Here is a 19,133-nt window from a genome sequence, read left to right on the forward strand (position 1 = left end):
ATTTCCTCAATAAAAAATAGTAGCACAATATTCAGCTAACAAAAGAATTATGTTAATGACAATTTGCATGAACGTTAAAATTCAATCAAAAATGAACACTACAATTTTAATTTTGTGACTACAATTTTTGTTATGAAATCGTATAATCTTTTTTATGCAAATCAATGCATCTTTGTATTCTGTTTGAAAAATGTATTAAGGTACTTATGTCGAAAATTGATTAGTTTGCAAGTTATGATTTTTGTCCCGAACGACCGCGGGCCGCAAGCGTTATGCTACAGTGGTTGCGGGGCACTGATCTACATACATAGAGCTATTTCATTGTGTTATTTAGTAAAAACATATACGTATTATTGGAATTTATGTATTTGCAAGCTTTTACTTGTGGTTTGCCGCGAAACTGTCGAAAAAATGTTGGTGTGGCGTGGAAGATAAAAGGTTTGCGGAGCACTGTGCTACAAGGCCAAGTGTGGCCCGCGGGCCGCCGGTTGCTCACCCCTTTAAAGTTTAAACTGTTCACATTGCAACGATTATTACATTTAAAAAAGAACTTGAATATCTATTCCAGGACTTTTCTAAACTTTCTTAAAATCTAGAACAGTAACATAAATTCGCCGTGAAGGTGAACTAGCCAGTACGCAGCCGGCGTCGATGAAATTATGTTGCAGGCGAAGGGTTAATCATGTTCTGTAATTAACACTAGATTTACGGGACCCGTCACAATGACGGATTCTACTATTTTTAATTTACGAATATTGAGATTCTAAAGATGCATCCACGAGGAATTATTTAACAAATTGATTTCTTTGAATATATATTATTTTTAAAATATTGCCAAAACTGTGAGTAACACAGTCTTGTCATTTTCATAAAGTAATGTAGAATAGTAATGTTTTCTGCTCCGTAAGCCTAGTGTTGACCCTTAGCAATGGAAGGGCGACTCTAAGGCGCCACTAAGAATTTCTGTATTATTATTAATACATTATTAAATTTGTTTGTATTTAATAAATTACACACTTCGGTATTGTACGAGTAAATTGCACCGTTTTCATATGTATAACATGAAAAAAAAAATACATAGAAGGGAAATATTCTAGGTCGGAAGAAATGTTTCGTTTTCGAGTTAAAATAACTTCGAGCGCAAAGGGTCAATAGCGTACGACTAACACTTTGACTGCCAACCTAGAAACCTCAAAAATTCCATAAAATCAAAGCAAGTTATTTAATGAAATAATTGATATTGTGTAGTCCTCCAGCTTTCTTGCATTTTGCAGATCCTAATCGAATTTGGTACAATGACAAATAATTCCGCCAGCCACATGTGGGTGACATGGCAGTCAACGTGTTAACCCTTTGCACTCGAGTGGTGACTCTGAAGCACCACTAGAAATTATTGTGGCATCATTTCAAAGAAATCACGAGAAACTTTACGAAATGTTTGTTACAGTACAAAATTTGTATTCAATAGATTACTAAACCTTCGAATATCATATGTGGCAATCGGATCAGTTTCGTATGAATAACATGAAAATATTCTAAGACGGAAGAAAAATTTAGTTTTAGAATGAACATAGCGCCGAGTGCAAAGGGTTAACAGAGAGATGAATTTTGTTGCAGCTGTCAGCGAGACTCCACTGTTCGAGGTCTCCGGATCGAAACGAGGAAAGCGAGCTCGTGCGAGCCGAGGTCGAAATTGGCAAGTCGCGAATTTTGAACGGAACGTTACGCGAAACGGTATACCGCGATCCCGTTGGGAGGATACGAGGTTTCTCGGAGTCGGCTCGCAGAAACGCGGCCTTAAAATAGTGTAGGCGCGCGCGAGCGCGAGCGCGAGCGCGTGCCACCGTGCGCAGTCGTCGCTCGAGGTTAAGGTTAAGGTTGCGAACGCGGCGGTGCAGCGACTGCAAGGTCGAAGCCGAAGACGAACGAGGAGCACTCGATGCAGAAGTGGATCGAGCCTGGGACCACCCCAGACTCGAACGCGATCGGTAAAGAGGGGGGGGGGGGTCGCTCGTGCGCAGCCGTAAAATCGAAAACTGCGAACGGAGCCGTTAAATGGGGAAAAAAATGGAACGAGAATCGATAAATTCGGAAATTTCAGGGACTGCGAGACGCTGAAGACGACGAGGAGCACTCTTGACCCTCTATGGGTCAGTGTCACTTTCAGGTCACGTGCCAATATATCGACATTTTACCAAATAATTTTAGTTTTTTCAGAAGCTGACGTCTTAACCCTTAACGGTCCGGAAGTATTTCAAGCTTACTTTCCACCAGGAAGCTGTGGACTCACCATTTTTATGTCAAGTATAATAAGGAAAATGTTTATATTATAAATTGAAATATTTATATTATTAATTAATTTGATTTTCGCCGCTCACACGGCGGCATGGACCCAGTAAGTAAAAGTGCCATTCCGCTTATGTGGAATGAAGGTTGAAGGTTGAAGGTTGAAGGAGGCCGAGGGTCAGTGGCTGCAGGTTGTGGACGGAAATTATACAGCAGTTACCGACCTGCCTGCAAAAGTCACGTGACTACCCGCTATAAGTCAGTTGCGTGGTTCTGGCGAGAGACACTTACAAGGGAACATATTCAGATGCGAAAATCCGATTTTGATGAAACTTATGGGAGCTTCTAGTTCTTTGAAAAATATTTGACACGTATTTTCTTTTATCGGCAGACATCCACTTTGAAGGGGTGAAAACAGCCCTCAAAGTTGGGGTTCAAAACCACATTTTTTGAGATATCTCGGAAACCAGAGATCGAAAAAATTTGAATTTTTTTTTAAATTGTGTGTTTTTCAATGGGAAATGTAGTCGCGCAAGAAAATTTTAACAAAAGCCAGAGTTCCTTCCTACGCACGTCAGGTGCAAGACTATCTTCCATTATGCATAACTATTGTTAAATGGCAAAAAAAAAGAAAATCCTGAAACATGTATCCCCTATTTTGGATCAAAGATCACACACCCAAGTTTACATTAAAATGAACTAACAATAAATAAAAGAAACTGGAAAAAAAAAATCAAAATTTTAATATATTGTTTAAACAAAAAACTTTTGTTAAAATTTTCTTGCGCGACTACATTTCCCATTGAAAAACACACAATTTAAAAAAAATAATTCAAATTTTTTCGATCTCTGGTTTCCGAGATATCTCAAAAAATGTGGTTTTGAACCCCAACTTTGAGGGCTGTTTTCACCCCTTCAAAGTGGATGTCTGCCGATAAAAAAAAATACGTGTCAAATATTTTTCAAAGAACTAGAAGCTCCCATAAGTTTCATCAAAATCGGATTTTCGCATCTGAATATGTTCCCTTGTTAGACGAAATCTGAGGCTCTCGCCGAGCGTCGCATTCGAAATACACAGTGCACTCTGGAAACGCAAATGTCACTGTCTCTATGTCGTAAACCTACGTAACCAACGTGACAAAATTCAGCCCAGGGAGGGTTAATTCGATCGCGATCGCTGGATCGCTCGAGAAATGGCACCAAATTGGAAACACCGTTCCGAGCGGAGTTCTCTCTGGTCAATGGGACAAAAAGGGGATGAAAATGGGAAAATTCTGAAGTTGTGCACGGATCGGCATAGTTAAGGGTCAAAATGGCCGTCGGTAAAAATTGTCCGGCGCGCCCCGAGGTCTGCGGACGGATTTCCATTTCACGGCGGCTACGTTCGACTGGCTTCTACACCGGGATGGAAGTTAAATGGCACCGAGCCTGATATATTCAGGTTCCGGTTTCGCTATGCTCGGTTGACTATGGGGTTCAGGGGGGACACGCCTAATGTGTATCCTCTGTGTGCTCGTAAACGCGCAACATTTCAAACTTCTGCTGCTTGCTGCTCGAGAGCGGTTCTTCTTCTTTTTTTTTTACCATTTTATTGTTGGCTGTTTCTATTTTTCTCTGTATAGTCCGGATACTTTAGTGGATACTCTCGTAATTTACACGGTCCGGCTTCCGGACTCGCAAACTGCCGAGTCCCGACGATGGAATTAGTGTTTCTAGATCATCTTCCGGGCCCGGTGGGTCGCCGCGGGCCGACCACCTCTTAAAGGGGGAACCTCGTGTAAAATTAAATTTTTGAGAATTTTTGTTTTTGTTTCAATCGATAAGTTTCCTCAGGAATACGATAAAGAAGTTGGAAAGTGATCGGAAGTGATGTTCTTGTACGTTATTTTCGAAAATCATAACAGAAAATCCGTTTCTTTTTTCGAAATCTTGCCATTTTTGCAAGTTTGCAAATTTTAATAAAAGGAGAATGTCGTGTTGTGCGTGTTTGCATTAACTAACCATTCCATTTTGATTTTTATGTTTCGGATCATTTTTGTGCATTGTTAAGCTGCACGGTGCATTCACAGGATGCCATTTCCGAGCCGCCATTGCACCACTGATATTAACGATTAAAATTTATAGAAAATATTTTTGTTTACATTACAACGTTAACACTTTAATGGCCGCGCGTCTACGCAGCCAAACGTCGCCGGGGACCGGCAATATTTTTCAAGAATTCATTTAAAAACACTATTACATTCACGAAATAATTCAACATGTGCGAACATACACACAAAACATCGACAATTTAACAACAAATTTAATATTTTTCCTTTGTGTGATAACTATTAATCACACACATTTGTCAGCGGCCATTAAAGTGTTAATAAATGATACCTCAAATTTTAAATCAATCTACGCATCACATTTCTCAAAAAAAAAAAAAAAAATTCTTAAAGAACAGGCCATTGACACAAGGTTCCCCCCCTTAAAAAGACGATAACTTTATCAATATTGGACTAAAGGACTCTGATTTCTCTGATGTCAATTAATTTATCGAGTGAGATGGAAAAGAAATTTTGTGAAAATTGCAACTGGTGGGGATTTCTGACTCAAGAATTGATATCGAAGGATCTTGTGTATGCGTGTGTGTATCGGGTTCACGGTGGCAGAGTGCGGGATCGATTTTTCGACGCGAGTCACCCCTTCGACGGGGACTTCAATCTGTCGGCGCGTCACCCTCCAGAACTCCAACCTTCACCTTGAGAGCACGGGCTGCGTGCGCGACAACTATTTTAGGGTGACGTGGATCACCCTGAAAAGACGTTCACGGCCGTAGCCGAGGCAGACGTGGTCGAGGGTCTAATGTCTAATCTTAACACACACGTTTCGCCTCGGCTCGCCTCGGCTCGCCTCGTCGAGTTGATCCAGTTAAAACGGCCACAAAGGCGCGACCGCATCGCACCGTAATCGCGGCATTGTGCTCGAGTTGAATCGTCGCTGTCCACCAGTCATTTATTCATTCGCGAGAACGTTGGAAATTGAGGGAAAAGGAAGATAGAAGGAAACGAGCCAACGAGCCGTCCCACGGTCGCCGCTCGGGTCGAAAGTAGCAATTTCACTATGCACTACGATTCCGCGAAAACTATCATGTTCTCAAGAAAAAACTTGTCCGCCAAAATGTCACCTAGTTGCATTATTCAACCACGGTATTATCCAATTTCATTTGACTGCAGTGGAAACCTAATACAGTGATTTCTCTTTATATGTCGCCAATAAAAAATCCCCACTAAAAAAACTTGACAAAAAACTTGTTTGCAAAAATGTCACCCAGTTGCATTATTCAACCACGGTAATATCCAATTTCATTTGACTGCAGTGGAAACCTAATACAGTGATTTCTCTTTATATGTCGCCAATAAAAAATCCCCACTAAAAAAACTTGACAAAAAACTTGTTTGCAAAAATGTCACCCAGTTGCATTATTCAACCACGGTAATATCCAATTTCATTTGACTGCAGTGGAAACCTAATACAGTGATTTCTCTTTATATGTCGCCACGGCCTGGACGGTAAGCGTCGCGGGATTATCCCCACTAAAAGAACTTGACAAAAAACTTGTCTGCTAAAATGTTACCCAGTTACATTATTCAACCACGGTATTATCCAATTTCATTTGACTGCAGTGGAAACCTAATACAGTGATTTCTCTTTATATGTCGCCACGGCATGGATCACAAACGTCGCGGGATTATCCCCACTAAAAGAACTTGACAAAAAACTTGTCTGCTAAAATGTCACCCAGTTGCATTATTCAACCACGGTATTACCCAAATTCATTTGACTGCAGCGGAAACCTAATACAGTGATTTCTCTTTATATGTCGCCACGGCATGGACGGTAAGCGTCGTGGGATTATCCCCACTAAAAGAACTTGACAAAAAACTTGTCTGCTAAAATGTCACCCAGTTGCATTATTCAACCACGGTATTACCCAAATTCATTTGACTGCAGTGGAAACCTAATACAGTGATTTCTCTTTATATGTCGCCAATAAAAAATCCCCACTAAAAAAATTTGTCTGCAAAAATGTCACCTAGTTACATTATTCAACCACGGTATTATCTAAAAATTCATTTGGCACTCGGTTTGATATGATATAAAAAAAACTGCACATCTATTTAAAAAATTGAAGGTCACCTCCATTCCTAAAAAAATAATACAGATAAAAAACCAGGTGTGAAAGATCAGAAACTTCGGGCGGTTCATGCTCCTCGCTGAAACCGATCTTTAACAGTTTATTCTACAGGGTGTCCCAAAAATGTTGTACTTCCTTGAAAAGGATGATTCCTGGGGTCCCTTACGGCAAGCTTTGCGCAGTGGCTATGTCGTAAGCAATGAGGTTCTATCGAGGTGCGATTATTATTGCTAGTGGGGTCCCTTGGGACAAGCTTTGCGCAGTGGCCATGTCGTAAGCAATGAGATTCTACCGAGGTGCGATTATTGTTATTGGGCTCCCTTGCGGCAACTTTTTCCTTTGCGAAAATGTTCCCGGCGGCTTCTGTTTATGTTTTTCTAGCATACTGTTTTAATACCATTCCCTTGCATCCCCGCTATTTTCTGCACTATTATTACTGGACTGTGGATTTTATTTATGAGAAAAATACAAAACTTAAGAGATTGGAAGATCTTATATTATTTGTAACTCACTGAAATTCTCCAATGTCTGTGCCAATTTCTTCTAATCGATATGGAAAAGTTTGATTTTCCATCGAAATCCGCAGTCCAATTATAATAAAATATGAAAACCATAAAACCGGGTGTTACTCGGTGTCGTTTTTCGGCTTCGAAGTAAGGAGACGCGGAGACCCTTCCACAAGCGGTAGACCTTTGAATCGAGTGACCAGTGTCCAACCGCTTCTAATTAATTACAGTTAATTACAGTAATTGGTCCCGGCTAATGCGATCGCACGACTACACCGCGTCGCATTCCCCGTCTCTCGTGTCAGCGTGTGTCGTCGCTCGTTACGACTGGCCTAATAAATTCCGAGAAGAACCGAGAAGACAATTTTTCTCGAACTGCTCCGGAAAACCGATCTGGCTCGGCGAAGGGCCACGAGGCCACGCCTACTCGGCCCGGGCCACGCCTACCGTCAAGGTTCTACACAATCGTGCATTAAACGAGTAAATACGAATCCGAAGTATGTCGTGTTTGGTGTCGTTTCAATCGGGAAAGCGTCACGGACACGATGCTGAAGGTTTCACGAAGAAATTGTTCGATAATTTCATAGATCGAGGAATAGATCATTTTAATCACCGACTAAACGGCAATCCCTGCCTCTTCCCGAGCCTCCTGTCGCATATAATTTTGAGATTTCATATCATAACTGCACATTTTCTTGCACTAATGATAATTTCTATTAATAATCCACCGGATTTCCAAGACAGTACTCCACTAATATACAAATCAGAGGCTGTTCAACACAGTGCGCTAGGGGTAAGGGAGATTGTCTTTTCCATGGATGAATTTGCGAGAGAGAGGGGCAGGGAGGGTGGGAGGTAGAAGGGAAATTCGAGGTATTCGAGCAGGAATTTCGATGCCTGGCCGAGCGAGAGGCGGGTCGGTCGATCATCGGAATCCTCGGGACACGACCCAGGAAAGAGTCCTGTCGCGAGCCCGCCTCGTCAAGGCTCGAGGACCTCGGGCAAGATTTATGTTCGCTCGGGCAAATACGAGCACAGCTCTCTTCGGCTATATTCCGACCACGTGTTCAGGTTGCGTAATAAACGTGACCACCCCTGTATCCCGACTACGTGAATCGCTCTGCGTCGCCTGAATGGACACGGATCCCCGAGACGATAAACGTCTCGACGACATTTTTCCGGTAACAGTCGCCACCCGCACCTTGACCGGAGACAATCGGCGGCGACAAGAGATCGGTATTTCTAAAGAGTGCAACCTACCCACGTCAAATAAACTTAAGGACGCCTGACGAAATGAACAATAACATTCCCTGTTTAAAACCGTGAAAACTGTTGTACCGAGTATTTGTTCCCGGCGTTGTTCTCGTGATGTATTTTAGACGTTCTCGAGTACAATGCCGATGGCCGAGCGTGGTACGCGCTCGGAGGAAAACGTGTTCCCGGAGGAGGAAACGTACTCCTCGGGGAGAGAATTTTCGGCTCGATCGGACACGCAGATTAGCAAGGGAGAGAACAAGCTGGTAGAGTCGCAGGGGCGGGTCGCGAGCGCGCCTTTATTCTTTGCAGCCGAGGAGAGCTCACAGCCGGGGATAGATGGATGACTGTATACACGAGGGCTTACCGGTCGCCACTGCTGCGGGAGCGAACGGGAACGAGAGGGAACGGCCGTAAGGGGGAGTATGGGGGTTATGGGGGCACGTTCACACAAAACGGCCACCATAGGCACTGGCAGCTGTTCACCATCCGTGCCCTACTCTCCACGCTGCTTGCTGTACGCTCTCTCCCCCGCATTCTTAGCTCGGCTTAGCCTCGCCCTTCCTCCTCTCGATGCTGATCGTTCAAAAGTTCGTGGCTTCTGTGCTCCTCGATGTTCTCCGCAGCCTCTCTCTCTCTCTATTTTCCTCTCCCTCTCTTCCTCTCTGCCTCTTTCTCCTCCCTAGGACGCTTTCCAGACGGATATTCCCGGGCTTTCGACGGGGTTGCGTCTTCCAATCTTTCTCCCCTTTTTCTCGTGCTTCAGACGTTCCGGTCACACAGACAAAATAGCTCACCGTGGCTCCACCGCGAGACACCATTCATCCGAATCGAAATCGATTCCGTTTCGAAAGGTATTCCAGAGCTCACAACCGCCGCTGCCAAAGATCCTCGAAAGCAGTCCTCTTTCCCGTCAGTCCAAGCGGTGCGAGTACGCTTGGAGAAAAAACCGTAACAACGGGGTGCGAAAGTAGAAGCTTCACGCTTCGAAACGAGCCCAGAACGATCGTCGTACGATTCTTTGTAGCGGAGTTATGGCAACTCGAAGAATATACTGAAGAGCTCTTTTATTGACTACAGCGGACTCGCGTGTAACACAGTCGACGAAATTGTTTATAGAAAGAAGTATGTGTTTTTGGTGACGGTAAGTGTAGGGGGGGTTCCCCTAAAACCGGACGGCACCTAGAACCGGACAGTAGCGATATCTTCAAGATTTGAAATGCAATGCGATCGTCATTTCACGCGAGCAGTAGTGGGGATAGATGCAAGCACAATCAGGTTTCGACACGTTCCAGTCGCATGTGCATAGCTGGGAATATCAGTCCATTGTTGCGTTTAAGGGGGCCGGCAGGGTTTGAAATCCATATACGTATGCATGGGTCAAAACCTTTTTAAACTATCGCTTCAATATTGCAATGAGCAGTTTCGAAGTGGTCAATTGTGTTTCCTAAAAGTCCAATCTATGTCTGTATAGAGCCCAAATTGCGAATTTCTACCTCATCGTGGAGTAATTTGTAATATTCGGCAGAAAATTCGAATTCTGAAGCAAGTGAGACGTCACAAGATGGCTGCCGCTGAGAGATTCTCTTAATTTCGCGAGATTTAGTGTTCGTATCGAAAAAAGGGCTCTATACAGACATAGCAAAGTCATGTACAAACACGGTGGTATGCATTTTTAATTGATTACTTACTTATTTAAGACGTAAAATGTCTAGAAAAAAAGGCATAGCATAACATAGCGCGACAGTCAAGGCCAAATGCCTGCCGGCCCCCTTAAGTACAAGCTAGTGTATCATACAAATTATAAAGTGTTACATCTATCAATTTTGGTTAGTAGAAAAACTTATGAGTGGCATTATTATGTCTTTTGGGAAGCAGTTTTTTTAATTACCTCTGTATTTTGTATATACAGTGCACTGGTTGATACGAAAAATAATTTTTTTTTATGGCTTCGGTGTCCCCTGGTTCCGGACAGATCATTGTCCCCTATCACCGGACAATACAAATCTGAATTTTACTTATTCATATACGTATTAATAATAATTATTCGGGAAGTAATTATTATTATTTTGTTTTCAGTGGTTAAAAATCACTTAAAAATTTTTTTTTAAATAATTAAAAAAAAAATAAATAAATGACCGAGGAGAAAGAAAACAAAAAGAGAATGACAGAACAAATCAAAAATTCGGGAAATAAGCGTAAGACAACCAGAACATTAAAACTACGTGAGTCAAACTTGAAAACCAGTTGCGTGGTTTGTTTAGAAAACAATGAAGAAGATTGGATTCTGTGTTTCAGCTGCAAAAAATGGGCACATGAAGCTTGTGCCGATATCCCGGAATGTGCAGATAACTATGTTTGTGATCGCTGTACATTATTTTGAAACTATTTTTAAGCTACACAGTGCAGTCGCGAGGCGAGAACAAAAGAAACGCGAAAACCAGGTGTGAAAGATCAGAAACTTCGGGCGGTTCATGCTCCTCGCTGAAACCGATCTTTAACAGTTTATTCTACAGGGTGTCCCAAAAATGTTGAACTTCCTTGAAAAGGATGATTCCTGGGGTCCCTTACGGCAAGCTTTGCGCAGTGGCTATGTCGTAAGCAATGAGGTTCTATCTAGGTGCGATTATTATTGCTAGTGGGGTCCCTTGGGACAAGCTTTGCGCAGTGGCGATGTCGTAAGCAATGAGGTTCTACCGAGGTGCGATTATTGTTATTGGGCTCCCTTGCGGCAACTTTTTCCTTTGCGAAAATGTTCCCGGCGGCTTCTGTTTATGTTTTTCTAGCATACTGTTTTAATACCATTCCCTTGCATCCCCACTATTTTCTGTAAAATTTTATTTTAGGTTACGGAAATGTCTAAAATAGGAGGAGACAAAATGTATTCCTTCGTGAAGAGAGTACTGACGACCCTCCTAACCAATGATGTTGCTCTGCAGTACAGTTCGATGAGGAGGTAAGGGAAGAAACCCTTCCACTGCTCCAAGATCGCGGAGCTCGTAATGTGTAATTGTTACCCTTAATTTGGTGTTACCATAATAACGATGATTCGTATGCAAATCACTAAAAAAAGAAATTCTTATTCAAGGTGCTGCAGAAAGGGCCAATATCCACGGCAGTAAAAGAGATTCAGAAACGTCCATACAATTATGGCTGAAGAGGGCGTCCGACCGCATAAACGTTACTAAGAAGCTATTTTAAGTTTAATTTTAATATTAGTTGTAACTGTAATTTTCATTCTGATTTTGATTTTAATTTTAATTGTAATTTTAATTTTAGTTTCAATTGCCATTCTAATTTCAATTTCAATTTCAATTTCAATTTCAATTTCAATTTCAATATCAATTTCAATATCAATTTCACTATCAATTTCAATATCAATTTCAATATCAATTTCAATATCAATTTCAATATCAATTTCAATATCAATTTCAATATCAATTTCAATATCAATTTCAATTTCAATTTCAATTTCAATTTCAATTTCAATTTCAATTTCAATTTCAATTTCAATTTCAATTTCAATTTCAATTTCAATGTCAATGTCAATGTCAATGTCAATGTCAATGTCAATGTCAATGTCAATGTCAATGTCAATGTCAATGTCAATGTCAATGTCAATGTCAATGTCAATGTCAATGTCAATGTCAACTTCAATTTTAAGTTTAGGTTTAGGTTTAGGTTTAATTTCAAGTTTAATTTTAATTTTAATTTTAAGTTTAGGTCTAATTTCAAGTTTAAGATTGTTTGTTTAATTTTAATTTTAATTCTAAGTTCAAGTTTTATATATAAAACTATTCATTATAATGAATAAAATCATTATTTTGAACTCGTTCTTCACGAAATTTGTTTTTTTCCCTCCCAATTCCTTTTTGCATGACTTATGTCATATCTATATTTGTTTGCATTTTAATTAACATTTATGAACGTCTTAAAGACGTCTTAAAGGCGTCTGTTTCGAGACGTCTTAAAGACGTACAGTTTTGTAACAAAGACGTTCCAGAGAGGTTCCAGAAACGTTCCACAGACGTTCGGAAGCTGTTCGTAGGATATTCAAGGCGTCTTTAAGACGTCTGTGTGCTATCTGGGCAGGGGGATGCTGTCTTAACCCTTCTGAATTCTAAAGATCCTAATAAAACTCGGTTGTCACAATAAAAATGAGTTTCAAAACCTAGTCGAAAATCACTGTCAGTCATACGTGACTGACGAGGCAGTTACCGTGTGAAAATTATACAGATGCTTTCAGAAGAAAAGTAGAAAATCCGAGTAACTTCAATCTCGTAATTTTTGCGAGGCGCAACGCGTGCCTGTTACTTTTTTTCGACTCGGCAGGTTTAGCGTTGAATAAAACCGTCCTATTCGGGAGAATTGTGCGGGATCGTTAGTAAACGTCCCGTAGAGAGACTGTGTCACGAGACGCGACTTGGTGTCGTCAGGGTCGACAATGGGCGTCATAAAACCGTGGAAAATTCGTGGGCCGTTCCACTGATGTGCTCGGCGATCTATGAAAAAGCAATCAACGCCGGGTAATCGACGCGATCCGGTCTCCTGCGTGTCTCCTCGTCGAGATACCGAGTGGCGACAGAACGGAGACGAGGGCGCGTGTTACTGGAGAAAGACAGAGCCCGAAGAGTGGGAACGAGAGAGAGAGAGAGAGAGAGAGAGAGAGAGAGAACGCACACCGGTTCCGTAACGGTAAATCAATGCACTCGCATCTCTTCAACCCTCTTTTCCATTAAGGCGACCGCCTGCGATCCGATCGACTAGACGTTCCCCGCTGAACGACCTCGCTCGATCAAACGATACGATCCGCGAACGAGCGCTTGTCGCGGCCCGGGACCAAATTAAATATACCCAGTTCGTGGTAGTCCATCGATCCCGAAGAAACAGTCGGTTTCAACGACTACGTCGAGTTTTAGCTCCGGTTGGTGCTCTCCCGTTCAGCTGTCGCCCGTGCGGGCAGACAATTTGGCACGAGAGAATTGGCGGGCAAGGAACCATGGCTCCTTTCGATGCTTAAGCCTATGACAATATATTTTCCCGCTGACGTTAGCTTGCTGAACGGGATTGGTTTAGAGCAGTGCCGTTCAGTTATTGCCCGTGCGGGCAGAGAATTTGGCTCCCCGGACATAAGAGATTTGACGGGCAACGACTCCTTTCGATGCTTTAGCCTATTACAATGTTTTTCCCACTGAAGTAACACTGCCCTCAGTTATACCCGCGGGCATCGTAAAACTTGCTGAACGGGACTGTTTCTAGACCAGTCCCGTACGGACAGAGAATTTGGTTCCTTGAGCATAAGCTACTTTTGAGGGTAAGGAACCATGGCTCCTTTCGATGCTTAAGCCTATGACAATATTTTCCCCGCTGACGTTAAATTGCCCTCGACTATGCCCGCGGGCATCGGCGGGCACTCTTGCTTACCGCAAGCCTTACTAAACGGGATTGGTTTAGAGTCTGAAGAAAGGTGCATAAAACACCAGAGGCCGTCTTCTCAGTGTTCCTCGAGCAGTTTCGGTGAAATACTGGGTCAAAGGGGACTCGGACCCCGGAGTTCCCCGTAGTAGGGGGAGTTCCCCTAAAACCGGACGGCACCTAGAACCGGACAGTAGCGATATCTTTAAGATTTGAAATGCAATGCGATCGTCATTTCACGCGAGCAGTAGTGGGGATAGATCCAAGCACAATCAGGTTTCGACACGTTCCAGTCGCATGTGCATAGCTGGGAATATCAGTCCATTGTTGCGTTTAAGTACAAGCTAGTATATCATACAAATTATAAAGTGTTACATCTATCAATTTTGGTTAGTAGAAAAACATATGAGTGGCATTATTATGTCTTTTGGTAAGTAGTTTTTTTAATTACCTCTGTATTTTGTATATACAGTGCACCGGTTGATACAAAAAAGAATTTTTTTTATGGCTTCGGTGTCCCCTGGTTCCGGACAGATCATTGTCCCCTATCACCGGACAATACAAATCTGAATTTTACTTATTCATATACGTATTACTAATTATTATTCGGGAAGTAATTATTATTATTTTGTTTTCAGTGGTTAAAAATCACTTAAAAATTTTTTTTTAAATAATTAAATAAAAAATAAATAAATGACCGAGGAGAAAGAAAACAAAAAGAGGATGACAGAACAAATCAAAAATTCGGGAAATAAGCGTAAGACAACCAGAACATTAAAACTACGAGAGTCAAACTTGAAAACCAGTTGCGTGGTTTGTTTAGAAAACAATGAAGAAGATTGGATTCTGTGTTTCAGCTGCAGAAAATGGGCACATGAAGCTTGTGCCGATATCCCGGAATGTGCAGATAACTATGTTTGTGATCGCTGTACATTATTTTGAAACTATTTTTAAGCTACACTCTCAATGTATGTAATGTCCGGTACTAGGGGACACTTTACGAACTGTGCAAATTCTATACCAAACGTCAATCAAAGTTTTAATTAATTGTGAGAAGAAAATTATTTCTTTTCTTGGTTTCTACTGATTGACAATGCTGTTAAGTTATAAATAAAATGGTATAGAAGACATGAAATATTTTATTCTTTCATTTATTTAAGAAAAACCTTAAGTGTCCGGTACTAGGGGAACTCCCCCTACTCGCCGAAAATGGTCTTGAATTTAATAGTTGTTGCACTAGGAAAAATGTGATGTATGTTGTAAGTTGGTCATCTAATTATCACAAGATATACAAATTAATTAGTGATTCTCAGAAATGGCCAATTATAATTTTATTTTGAATTCGAATCGTTCCACTACTGTACCAGTTACTTGTAAGATGTAGTAAACGCATGGACTACGAAGGACATGTATTTTGTTTACAAGTAAATGAAGAAGGGGCTGCGAATTAGGTTGTAATCCTAATAGATGCGGTGTCAGAAAATTGGCAGCGACATGGAAGCTTCATTAATTTCATTTTGAATTCGAATCGTTCGACTACTGTATCAGTTACTTGTAAGATGTAGTAAACGCATGGACTAAGAAGGACATGTATTTTGTTTGCAAGTAAACGAAGAAGGGGTTGCGAATTAGGTTGTAAACCTAATAGATGCGGTGTCAGAAAATTGGCAGCGACATGGAAGCTTCATTAATTTCATTTTGAATTCGAATCGTTCGACTTCTGTATCAGTTACTTGCAAGATGTAGCAAACGCATGGACTAAGATGAAGATGTATTCTATTTGCAAGTAAACGAAGAAGGGGTTGCGAATTAGGTTGTAAACCTAATAGATGCGGTGTCAGAAAATTGGCAGCGACATGGAAGCTTCATTAATTTCATTTTGAATTCGAATCGTTCGACTACTGTATCAGTTACTTGCAAGATGTAGCAAACGCATGGACTAAGATGAAGATGTATTCTGTTTGCAAGTGAACGAAGAAGGGGCTGCGAATTAGGTTGTAAACCTAATAGATGCGGTGTCAGAAAATTGGCAGCGACATGGAAGCTTCATTAATTTCATTTTGAATTCGAATCGTTCGACTTCTGTATCAGTTACTTGCAAGATATAGCAAACGCATGGACTAAGATGAAGATGTATTCTATTTGCAAGTAAACGAAGAAGGGGTTGCGAATTAGGTTGTAATCCTAATAGATGCGGTGTCAGAAAATTGGCAGCGACATGGAAGCTTAATTAATTTTCTTTTGAATTCGAATCGTTCGACTACTGTATCAGTTACTTGTAAGATGTAGCAAACGCATGGACTAAGATGAAGATGTATTCTATTTGCAAGTAAACGAAGAAGGGGTTGCGAATTAGGTTGTAAACCTAATAGATGCGGTGTCAGAAAATTGGCAGCGACATGGAAGCTTCATTAATTTCATTTTGAATTCGAATCGTTCGACTTCTGTATCAGTTACTTGCAAGATGTAGCAAACGCATGGACTAAGATGAAGATGTATTCTGTTTGCAAGTAAACGAAGAAGGGGTTGCGAATTAGGTTGTAAACCTAATAGATGCGATATCAGAAAATTGGCAGCGACATCGAAGCTTAATTAATTTTATTTTGAATTCGAATCGTTCGACTACTGTATCAGTTACTTGTAAGATGTAGCAAACGCATGGACTAAGATGAAGATGTATTCTATTTGCAAGTAAACGAAGAAGGGGTTGCGAATTAGGTTGTAAACCTAATAGATGCGGTGTCAGAAAATTGGCAGCGACATGGAAGCTTAATTAATTTTCTTTTGAATTCGAATCGTTCGACTACTGTATCAGTTACTTGTAAGATGTAGCAAACGCATGGACTAAGATGAAGATGTATTCTATTTGCAAGTAAACGAAGAAGGGGTTGCGAATTAGGTTGTAAACCTAATAGATGCGGTGTCAGAAAATTGGCAGCGACATGGAAGCTTCATTAATTTCATTTTGAATTCGAATCGTTCGACTTCTGTATCAGTTACTTGCAAGATGTAGCAAACGCATGGACTAAGATGAAGATGTATTCTGTTTGCAAGTAAACGAAGAAGGGGTTGCGAATTAGGTTGTAAACCTAATAGATGCGATATCAGAAAATTGGCAGCGACATCGAAGCTTAATTAATTTTATTTTGAATTCGAATCGTTCGACTACTGTATCAGTTACTTGTAAGATGTAGCAAACGCATGGACTAAGATGAAGATGTATTCTATTTGCAAGTAAACGAAGAAGGGGTTGCGAATTAGGTTGTAAACCTAATAGATGCGGTGTCAGAAAATTGGCAGCGACATGGAAGCTTAATTAATTTTCTTTTGAATTCGAATCGTTCGACTACTGTATCAGTTACTTGTAAGATGTAGCAAACGCATGGACTAAGATGAAGATGTATTCTATTTGCAAGTAAACGAAGAAGGGGCTGCGAATTAGGTTGTAAACCTAATAGATGCTGTGTTAGAAAATTGGTATCGACATGGAAGCTTCCGGCGAAGAAATGCGCGAGAGATGTTGCCGTTTAGGGGCGTGCATAGCCGAGGATCGAATTTTCGACGGTAACCAGCCAGAATAAACTGAAACGCGACATACCGTCGAGGGGCAGTACACGTAAACATCGGAGCGGGTCGTTTTGTTCGGGAAAGGTAACATTGTTGTAACACGAGAAGATATTGTCCACTTGACAACGGAGCCACGGCATGGGGGAGAATCACTCGCGTTGCACGTGATGCCCGTCCGACCGATACTCGTTCCAGGCTCGTAGGAAATGCTCGAGAACAAGCGCGCTCATGCTCGCCCCGCGTCGAATTAAAAACGGCGCCAACCAAAATGAAAAATTCGCCGTTTTACTGCACTTTTTCCCGTGAGATGTTGCGGCTGTGACTCCTCCGCAATCTTTCAAAGAAATTTCCCCGCATCGACCTTAACAACCAGCTGGGGACACCACCTGTTCCTCGAGCTGGGGACATGAATTTTTACGAAATTTTTATTCAAATCGGAGAAATGATTCAGACTCCTTTAACCTTTTGCGGTCGAAGCTATTTTAAAAACTAAACCTATTAAGCATTAAGAGTATCTGGTAAATCTTGCCTTATTAAAATGGCAACAATAAATTGATTGAGATTGTCCGTAATTTCCCATGTAATAAATGCTTGGACAAGGAAAGTTATTCCATTATTTTCCATAAATGAATTTTTATAATTTCAATAATTGTAAAATATAAAACCGGTTATTTTACCGTGGTAGGTTTAGTGTTAACTCCGAAACGATACATTTCTTCCGACCTAGAATATTTCCCTACCATATATTTTTTCCATTGTTACACATACGAAAATGGTGCAATTTACTCGTACAATACTGAAGTGTTTAGTAATTTATTGAATACAAACAAATTTAATAGTGTAAAAAATATTTTGAATACAGCAATTTTTAATGGCGCCTTGCAGTCGCCATTCGAGTGCTAAGGGTTAATATTCCTTTAAAATTCATTTAGTATTTAACCAGTTAACTGCGTTCGTCAATTCGAAACTCAATTGCGGTACGGTTGAAGTTAACCCATTTGCATCATCCTTTGCATCAGCCTTTATCACCAAACTTTTCATTTATTATATTGAAGTACAAAAATGACTAGAAGTAAAAGAACTTCATAGTTCAGCATTATAAGAAAAAATCAGAATTACTACTTTCATCCCCAACAACAGCCAACAAAATTGTGAGCAGGAAAAAGTAATCCGGAAAATCGAGCGTTTATATACGGCAACGATGCAAATGGGTTAATGAATTCTTCATTTCTGATCGAATAAAAATGTAATTCTTTCTCACTTTGCTTCACTTTTTTCGTAAAATTTATAATAGCGACATTTGGCCCGCGTTCGACGTGTATACTCACTGCTTTGATTTTAATTCCGCGCCTGTGGGGGATTTTTTAAATTAAACTCCGCAGTTAAATCATTAAATTCCTTTTTTGGATTCTCTCGGCGTGTCGATAATCCAGCTTGACCTACGCCCCCAGTCCCGGAGATATTTTTAAAAAATACGCTTCCCACGGGGTTGTTTCCACCCCCGTACAGCAGACGGTGGAAAACGGACTAATATCGCTCGGTAAACTATTTCCTATATTAGTTTCCGAGATTGTGCTCGAAGAGAGATTGAGCTGAAGCTAGAGAGAGAGAGAGAGAGAGAGAGAGGCCGTGGTCGCATTCTAATTTCTATGAAAATTCTCGCGAGCCAGCGACCGTGAAACCGGGACGAAAGAAAAAGAGGAGCGAATCGGATCGGGTCGGCAACATCGATCGATTGTTTCGGCGGGCTTGCCTCCTGTTCTTCTTTTTCGAATTTCCGATTTTGTTGCCCCTCCACTTCCACTCACTCTCTCTCTCTCTCTCTCTCTCTCTCTCTCTCTCTCTCTCTCTCTCTCTCTCTCTGTTTCGTCGATGAAATTCCAGCTCGGATCTAAAACGATCGGGGCGAACGTTTCGTAACGTTC

The 19,133-nt window shown here is 41.1% G+C and overlaps 1 non-coding gene across 1 annotated transcript; it reads left to right on the forward strand.

Moving 5' to 3' along the window:
• The first annotated feature begins 10,882 nt into the window (after positions 1-10,882).
• Positions 10,883-10,946, forward strand: LOC143360746 (U4 spliceosomal RNA). Its single transcript, XR_013083338.1, has one exon. It is a non-coding gene; the product is annotated as a U4 spliceosomal RNA (small nuclear RNA).
• Positions 10,947-19,133: the final 8,187 nt, after the last annotated feature.

This window comes from Halictus rubicundus, chromosome 13 (assembly GCF_050948215.1).
Source record: "Halictus rubicundus isolate RS-2024b chromosome 13, iyHalRubi1_principal, whole genome shotgun sequence".
Lineage (NCBI taxonomy): Eukaryota > Metazoa > Arthropoda > Insecta > Hymenoptera > Halictidae > Halictus > Halictus rubicundus.